This window comes from Notolepis coatsorum (genome assembly GCF_963971535.1).
Source record: "Notolepis coatsorum genome assembly, chromosome: 15".
NCBI classification, from domain to species: domain Eukaryota; kingdom Metazoa; phylum Chordata; class Actinopteri; order Aulopiformes; family Paralepididae; genus Notolepis; species Notolepis coatsorum.
Window position 1 is genome coordinate 49,838,509 of NC_140179.1, and position 9,818 is coordinate 49,848,326.

The 9,818-nt window shown below is 49.3% G+C and overlaps 1 protein-coding gene across 1 annotated transcript in view; it reads left to right on the forward strand.

Annotated features, from left to right (window-relative positions):
- ano2b (anoctamin 2b) overlaps positions 1–9,818 on the forward strand; it is a gene marked incomplete at both ends in the record, with an annotated part of 266,111 nt that overhangs the window by 253,767 nt on the left and 2,526 nt on the right.

Consider the following 9,818-nt stretch of genomic DNA (forward strand, 5'->3'; position numbering starts at 1 on the left):
ACGACCCGCACCGAGGAACAGCACCTGGACAAGCGGGCCATGGTACACTGCCGGTACCAGCCCATACCAAGGAGCGGGAGGAGACTCGCCTAGGAGGCCTCTCCCCCAACGCTCGCCGATGTATCCACAGTCAGCGTCATACATTGGCACGCCTATGGTACCCGACTTCACCCAAGAGAACCGGGCCCAGTATACAGAACTCCGCATGTGTCTGGAGACCATGTTGGTGGATGTATTGGATGAACGCCACAAATACGCCATCCTACTGAAGCACTTAAAGGTACCCCGCGCACATAATATAGCGCTCGCCTACGCGACTTCCACCACCCCATACACAGCAGCGCTGGTAGCATTGGACCAGAGGTATGGGCGCATATGGGATTACGTGATCCAGGAGATCCGACACATCGACCGCTTACCCCCAGCAATAGACAATCGAGCACTGGACGACCTGTCCATCAGAGTGCAGTCCCTGGTAGGGATGTTGGGAGCGCAAAGAGAGAAGGGGAGGCATGAACTTTACGCCAACTCAAATGTGGAAAGGATCCTGGAGAAGCTGCCGCCCGCTCGTCAGGAGCGCTTTAGGCGGCAGAGGGACCACAGAGACCCGAATGGCCCCGAACCGAACCTCCTCGATCTAGCAGACTTCCTGGCGAGAGAAGTCAGCAGCCTACGGCTAGATACATTCGGACGGAGCACCCCTGGCTCCAGAGAAGGAACCAGACGACTAAATGATGGAAGAAGATCGGTGACTGTGATGCACCAATCGGAGTCAGTACCGAGCAGCAGGAGCCACAGTACCCCCTCCAGAACGGAGAAGTGGAAGATAGTGTGCCCCTACTGTGAGAAAGAACACTGGCTAGCGCAATGTGACTCCTTCCCCAAGCTGAACGCGGAGGAAGCAGGTCAATGGATAAAGTCCAACAAGCGCTGTTTTCGCTGTGCGCGCTCACACATGGCAGCCGAATGCCGCTTAAAGAAAAGGTGCACCAAGTGCGATGGAGCCCATCTGGACATACTTCACGACAGTAACAGACGGCGCCCTTCACCTGCACCATCCAGCCGCAAAGCGAGCGTCATGTACATCGATCCCGCCAGCAGCAGTGGAGCCCGAGTACTCCTAAAAGTAGTGCGTGTGACACTAAGCTACCAGAATAAAGTCCTGGACACTTACGCCGTCCTCGATGACGGGTCAGAGAAGACCCTGCTGCTCGCCTCCGCTGCGGCCCAGCTAGGGCTGCGGGGAAGCGAAACCCAAATGACAATTCGGACAATAAGACGAGATTTGAAGATGATAAAGGGCGAGAATGTCTCATTCTCTATCGCAGCAAGCGGCCAGCCTGAGCGACGGTACCAGATTGCAGACGCTTTCACCAGCCAAGAAATAGGACTGTCGCGGTACACATACCCCGTCGCCAAGCTGATGGAGAAATATGCCCATCTGCGCAAGTTACCGATCCCGCTCATAGACAATGCTATGCCGACCCTGTTGATAGGCTCCGACCATGCAGACCTCATTGTCCCGATAGACCGGGTTCATACCGGACCCCGAGGCTGTCCTGCAGCAGTCGAGACCCGTTTGGGATGGACTCTCCAAGGCCCGCTCGCCAAATCTCTCAACCGAAGTACAGCCACTAGATGTCTCCACTCCCGAGTCACAGAGGGAGAAACCGCACTCCTGCAACACGTAGAGCGGCTATGGACCTTGGAACAAATGCCCTTTAAGAACGGAAAGAAAGACATTCGCTCTAAAGATGACATTTACGCAATTCACCTCCTCGAGACAGGGACCAAGAGAGTCCCGGTCAACGGCGTGTTGAGATACGCCACGCCACTCCTGCGGCGAGAAGGAATGCCTACTTTCCACGCCAAGACAGACGCCACAGAACGGTACCTGCTGAACACGGAGCGGCGCTTAGCCAAGAACCCCGCCCAAGAGAGTGTATACCGCGCTGAGATTGAGAAGCTCATCACAGCGGGACACGTCACAAAGATGGACATTAAAGAGGCTGACCAGACCACTGAATCGTGGTACGTGCCCCACCACAAGGTCCATCACAACGGTAAAGACCGCATAGTATTTAACTGCAGCTACCAGATCGGATCCCAAAATCTGAATAAAGAGTTACTGCCCGGTCCCACACTCGGCCCCTCCCTACTCGGCGTTCTACTCCGCTTCCGCCAGGAAAAGGTGGCCATCAGCGGGGACATTAAAGGAATGTTCCTGCAGGTGAGATTAGTAGAGGCGGACAAGCCCCTGTTACGGTTCCTATGGAGAGAGAAGCCAGGAGATGAGCACCCAGCCATCTACCAATGGGAAGTCCTCCCCTTCGGAACGACGTGCAGCCCCTGCTGTGCGACATTTGCACTACAGAAACATGTAGCAGAGGACCCAGCAGCGGACGAAGAGGTCCGACACAGCGTAAAGAACAGCTTCTACGTAGACAACTGTCTACAAAGCCTTTCAACCCAGGAAGACGCCGAGGCTCTCCTGATTAAACTCCGCGCCTCATTGATCAAAGGCGGCTTTGATCTCAGGCAGTGGGCCAGCAGCGATCCGCAAGTACTGCGCAGCCTCTCCTCCGAGGACAAGGCAGCCAGCAGCGAGACCTGGATGGCTACAATCCCGGGAGAAGCCCAGGAGATGACCCTGGGATTGGTGTGGCGATTCAAAACAGATTCGCTTCACTACAGACACAAGCCCCTGACTACGGAGCAGGGAAGGCCGGCGGCGGCGCCGACCACCAGACGGAGTGTGTACACAACACTCGCCCGACAATATGACCCGCTAGGATGTATTCTACCGTACACCACCAGGGCAAAAATGATTGTACGAGCATTGTGGGACAAGGACCAGGGCTGGGACGACCCCATTCCCGCACACCTTGCATCCACCTGGAGAGAGTGGGAGATGGAGCTCCACTCACTCCCAGGCGTTAATATGCGCCGAAGCTACTTCCCACCCACGGTGAGGCCAGAGACATGTAAAATGGACTTACACGTCTTCAGTGACGCCTCAGAGGTCGCATACGGATCAGTAGCCTACTTGCGGGCCCAAGACCAGGGGGGAGAGATCTACACAGCATTTGTCCTCGCCCGCTCGAGAATAGCCCCACGCAAGCAACAATCTATCCCACGTCTAGAGCTCTGCGCAGCCCTAGCCGGAGCGCACCTAGCCACGCTCATCCAACGTGAGCTCACCATACCGGTGTCTAGAACAATCCTGTGGTCAGATTCCACGACGGTACTCGCCTGGATCAAATCGGACTCATGCAAGTACAAAGTCTTCGTGGGAGTCAGAGTCACAGAGATTCAAGACTTAACCGAAGAGTTAACCGGAGAAACAGAGTGGCGCTACGTTGATACAAAACAGAACCCAGCTGACGTCATCACCCGGGGGATGCCCCTGGATGACCTCACCCGTCGCAATGTCTACAGTGACGGCCCCGCATTCCTAAGACTCCCGGAAGGACAGTGGCCCATGCCTATCCCGAGGGAAGCAAGTCCAGAGGAGGTGGAAAATAAGAAGTCTGTGTTCTGTGGATTGAGCACCGTAGCCTCCACCGACCCTAACATAGACGATTGCACGTCCATAGAGAGTGCACAACAAAGAACATTCCTGCGGTACCACCCGGAGTGCAAGTCCCCCGCTGATATGTCAGCAGCTAACTACGAGGAAGCAGAATTGCTTCTACTGCAGCGAGCCCAGAGAGACTCGTTCCCCGATGAATTGGCCTGTCTACAGGGAGGAAAGCCCGTCCCATCCGACAGCAGATTAATTCACCTGGCCCCCGAGAGCGACGCTCATACCCTCATCAGAGTGGGTGGTCGCCTACGCAGAGCCCCCAATCTACCGGATGACATTAAATACCCGATCGTATTGAACAGCCGACACAAGGTCACAGAGCTGATTATAAAGAAATACGATGAGGATGTACATCACGCAGGAGCAGAAAGAGTCTTCGCGGAAATCAGACGTCGTTACTGGATCCTACAAGGAAGAGAGGCGGTACGACGCTTCCAGCGAACATGTCTAGACTGCCGCAAGTGGCGCGCGCAGCCCAGCATACCAAGGATGGCTGACCTTCCTCCATGTCGCCTCCGAATCGGTGACAAGCCATTCCACTCAACGGGTATGGACTGCTTTGGCCCGCTGCACATAAAGAAAGGAAGAGGAACCGAGAAGCGGTGGGGTATTGTATTCAAATGCATGACCACCAGAGCGATACACATCGAGCTTCTCCCGACCATGAGCACAGACTCATTCCTTATGGCCTTCCGAAGATTCACATCACGGAAAGGAAGACCGTCTACCCTATTGTCCGATCATGGGACAAACTTCAAAGGCGGCGAAAGAGAGCTGAGAGAGAGCTTCCAAGCTATGGGCCCAGAACTTAAGACCCACCTCGCTCCAGCCCAGGTTGATTTCCAATTCAACCCCCCAAACGCACCCCACTTCGGTGGCACTTGGGAACGAGAAGTGCGCTCCATAAAGACAGCCCTGTACGCAGTACTTGGGGCCCAGACTGTGGCGGAAGAAGTCCTAATGACAGTCCTCACGGAGATTGAGGGAGTACTTAACTCGAAGCCCCTCGGATATGTCTCCAGTGATGTGGCGGATATCGACCCAGTTACCCCCAACACACTCCTGATGGGGCGGCTAGATCCTGCATTACCCCAGACAATGTACCGGCCTGAAGAAGCGAACGGCCGACGAATGTGGAGGTACAGCCAAGTATTAGCCGACAAGTTTTGGAACAGTTTCCTACTGCACTACCTACCGTCTCTACAGACCCGCCAGAAGTGGGTAAAGGAGAGAGACAATTTGACAGAAGGAACAGTCGTCATGATTATTGATCAATCACTGCCCAGAGCTATGTGGCCGGCCGGCCGCGTAAGCAAAGTGATCACCGGTGCCGACGGCAAGGTCTGAGCAGCTGAAGTGCTCGTCCAGGGTCGCACTTACACCCGTCCCGTGGCGAGGCTCATAGAACTGCCCCGACTCCCAGACACAATCGATGATGACCATGACCCTATAACCCTATGACTTTGTGAAGTTGACTGACCCCTACAGCAAACCCTTATGTGTAAATAGACAACGCGATTAATCTGTCTCTGTTTAACTGATTAGGTCTGGGACCTATTCAGGGGGTGGCTGTTGTGAAGGGCCAGATTAAACCGAATATATATATATTTATTATATATATATATTTAATTGTATTTGTATATTCTCTAATATTCCCTGATATCCCTTGTATATTCCTTGTACAATATGCATTGAATATCCATTCTAGCCTACTGAACATCCCATAATAGTCTCCATTCTACTATTGGTCGAGACCTTGGTGCCAGGCTGCCATACCCCTCAGACCCAGTTCAAACGTACCGCTCCACATGTACGAACAAGTCCTAGTTCCGCGTAGGAATCTGGCTACCGCACCACTAATGGGACTATTTGTTCATAGTGCGTATATATACTGCGCTACTAAAGTAGGACTTTCTTTTTCAGTCCAGTTTCTTACCCTCCAATAGAGTCACAGACGTAAAGCCTCCCCGCGACGCCACGTGTGGGAGTAAGGCCAAGTTCGCCTACCATCGGTATTGAGACATCGTGTATATTAATATTTGAATAGTCATATTTGGCACTATATCGTCGAGTTGGACGTAGTCTATTAAGCTAATAATAGTCTGTTAATATATAGTGCTTCGTGCGGTGAGAATACTACCGTAGTCAGTACCCCATCGTTTCGGGCAGAGAACTGGCTGCTTACCCAGGGTGGTTGACCCCATGTGAAGCTGCACCCGAGGAGCCCCAGAGCCGACGAGCGAGTGGACCTGTATACCGGATTATTCTACCGACGACAGCCCGCCTTCCCAGGCACGGATTATGCTTTGTATACTTTGATTATTCCATGGATAAAGACCCCCGACACTGCCGTGTGTTGGAACCCCCCCCCCTGGAGAGGACGCAAGGTGAGGAGACGCTCTGCAAGACGAGGTCGCTTCACGTCTCTCCCCCGTGGACCGGAGAGAGCCGGCCCACAAAGAGTCCACCTGCTTTCATCTGTGGTCCAAGGATCGCCGGCGCATTGAACGGCACTACAGTGGGTTCACCTGGGATACCCTTGGCCGGACGAGGCAGCCGGATTCTACCCCCCCCCCCTCCTACTCCTGTCGGCTTACAAGCGACCGGATTAACCCCCTCTAGTGTATCTAGTATATAATCATTAAAGTATCATTGCTGTTATTCCTTAACTATTCCAGGTCGTATATTTACCACCTGCGCCTTCAGAGATTGGACATTCTCTATTGATATACCGACGAATACTCTTTGCCATAAAAGTGCATACTATTTCAATTCATAAATGTAATTAAGTGATTAAGTGCTTGTTCTACACACCATCGCTGTGTAGAAATAAAGACCTGTTTCGACTTCGTACATTTGTGTTGGATCCGTTTCATCTACGTGAGAGTGTTTATGATAATATATTTATGCCGTGTACTGGGTGGCCGAATATTAAGTACAAAGGTAGTGGTAGTAAGTATCATATCTAGTAATACAGTCAGGGAATTGTACCCCTCAGTTACACCTTGTATTGTGTTAATTACAGCTCCATGAAATTATGCAGATTGAGATAGGGATAGCTGTTTTTCATCTCCATCATTTCATGAGCTATGCTTACCACAACACAAGGATTCAGTGTCCTCTGAACAAACCAACCAACCCACCCACTCACCAACCAACCAATATTATATATATAATTAGGGCTCTATAGTATGAATACATTTTTAACACATCCGGAATCTAATCAAATCCTGACCTCAAAATCTAAAGACTCTGAAAATGAATACTCCCCTGGTTCGTGGCGGGTTATGTTTTTTTGGAAGTTGTCGTGGGTGGGTGGATGGGTTGGTTGGTCTTGGGTGGATGTGTTACTTGTTTGGTGGATGGGTGGATGGGTTACTTAAAAGTGGGATAATGCTCCTTGAGTTGATGCAGAGATAAGCAGACCTTGTTGTCCTCATTAGAAGCACCTACATGGCCAGCGCCCTTCTAAAACGCCCATGAGTGACCACAGCTTGCCCATGGTGACAGTCTGCAATGGCTGTCCAAATGTATATGCCCTTAACAGATGGAGCTGTGATATGTAGCCGCATTCATCCCGTGAGGTCCTTGTCGTCATTCCCAGGGAATGATCATGTTTTAACCCCCCCCCCCCCCCAATGTATCTCTACAGCAGATATCTCCAGAAATATCGGCAAATCACACAACACATATTTGGATGTTTTTCATTTCTTTTTAACCTTTGGGGGGGGGGTGAATTATTGTATAGTTGAATTGAATTATTGTATAGTTTAATTTTAAGTCATAGACACAGGGAAACCTCCTTGAAATCTTCTTGCGGATATGAGGTATTTGCTGCCAATACTATATCAAATACTACCAAAAACCATGTATAACATGCCAGAAATCAAATCATCATAGTAGTATTGTATTTGTATCAGGGTGGGTGGTCGGCTTGGTCTAGTGATTCGCCCGCGACCACAATCATTGTTAGTTTGACTCCCGGTGGCGCTGTTTGTTTTAGACCTTTGCCGGTACGAAATGTAAATGTATTACTTATACAATAAGTAAATATATTACTTTAATACTATGTACATTATGTACCTTTTTTTCCTGTGGTTGATTAGTACTTTATTTACGTTTTCTGGTGAGGCTGTGTTGCCTAGATACAGTGTCACAAGCTCATACATCTGCTGGCAGGTGGCGTCCTTGTTGCCTAGAAGAAGCACAAGGTGAATAAGCCCTCATGTCATTGACAGATGATCATGCAAATCCAAGCCTTGCATCCAAGCCCCTTAATGTGTGACAAGTTTAACCCTTTCATAGATACAAGGTTCTCCTAACAGCATGGTCAGATCATGTCTTTTAATGGTAGATATCTTGTAGAATGCAGAATGAACCTTCTTAGTTCCCATGGTTTAAATTGGAACACAGATTGTCCTCGCAGAGAGATGCCGTCTCTTTGGCACGGCACCAAGGACATCCAACTGGACCCACAACAACAAGTCTAACATCCTGCCTTCCACTTGAAGAGCAATCAGGGCCAGACAACTGGTTCTGTCATCATTATATCACAGGGTTGGCTCCCAAAGCAGCATTTCTATGATTCCGTATTTAATGCTGCCGTTGCCAATAGAAAATTTGTCAAACTGGGGTTGTAGTGTCAAATAAGCTGCTATTAATTTTGATGCTGTGTTTAAAGAGCTTGAGCTTGGCTCTTGCCCCAGTAATTCCCGTTTGGCTCCGCTCTGGAAGAGTGGCCAAGAAGTGCTTTCAGCAAAATAATCAAGCCTAAGTCGAGGGAAGTTAATATTCATCAGTAGGCTTTTTCAACACACTTTCCCAAAGCTTGAAAATAAAACAATTGATGAGACTTGAATATGTGATGCTGTCAGCTGATGTCATTGGGATGAATCCCGGAGCTGCTCTGTTGATAATTAATGGGATAATGGAGTTTGTGGAACTCACAAAGCGTTTGACCTTTTATGACCAAATGGGCTCAGTTTCACAGTATCGCAAACAGATATGGACCAGAACATTTGCTAATTTCATTGTAAAAGGTCAGCTTGAATACACAGTGTCTATAAAAGAATATACTTTACATAATAATGTGGGCCAGGTGTAGAAAATAGTTCCTACATGAAACTGCTCACAACAAGGTCTGTGGATTATCCTGAGTAATGGGTCATGATTTCTGGAAAGAGACGTTGCTTTTGAGTTTTTCAAATTACTTTTGTTGGTGCTTTGAGAGCCACAAACTGAGTACATAATATGTTCATGCTTATGGACTGTAGCTTAAGACCATAAGAGTAACATATTTCCAGAGGTCTGCAGAAACTCCATTTGGAAATAAACAACCTTTCAGGAGAAACACTAAAAGTTCCACAAATCTTTCTTTATATTGAATAACAATTTGTTTGGTTTCCCCCCCAAAGATGAACACGCCACCGTAGGAAATACGCATGAACATTTTTTGCTAATGTTTTTCTATAGGGCTTTACGGGGTTAAAATAGCTTAGCAGCATCCTTACACCTTTGCCTTCATTGAGAACACACAGACCCCCTTCCCCTCACATCTTCCCCCAAGTTAGCATTTCATGTTAGCAGTTAGCATTTCATGTTAGGAGCAGTTAGCATTTCCTGGATGACAGTGCCAATAGCAGCCATGCTAGGTTCACAGGATTAGTTGTGCCAGAATTGTTTGTGAGAAGCTCCGCCCCTCCAGTAGAAGAATGTGTAAAGGGGCGCTCTAATGGCAAGTCCTGCACACATAACAATCTGTATAGTCAAAGTCATGTCTTGTCAAACACTATCATCTTTGAGTTTCAAATGCATTTTTCAGTATCATGATATTTTGGGCCAGGATGCCTGAATACTTTTACCAACGGATTTCCAGTTCCGCGTTCGTGTTCTCTGCTCTGATTGGCCACTGACGTTTATGGTCGCGCCAATCGTGTGACGCCTGTTTCTTTCACCGGTTAAGCTTAGGCACTCTTTCGAAGTTGGTTAAGGTTAGAGTTTGTCTTAGAGCATGGCGATAGAACACCAGCCCTGATTCCAAACTCTAACCTTAACCAACTTCGAAAGAGTCACCTAAGCTTAACCAGTGATAAACTAGGCGTTAGGTAGTTTGCTGCTGTTCAAGGCGGAAATGGGCACATCACGCGATTGGGCGCACATGTCACATGACCAGAAATGTCAGTGGCCAATCAGATCGCACCAGAAACGTCAGTGGCCAATCAGATCGCAGAAC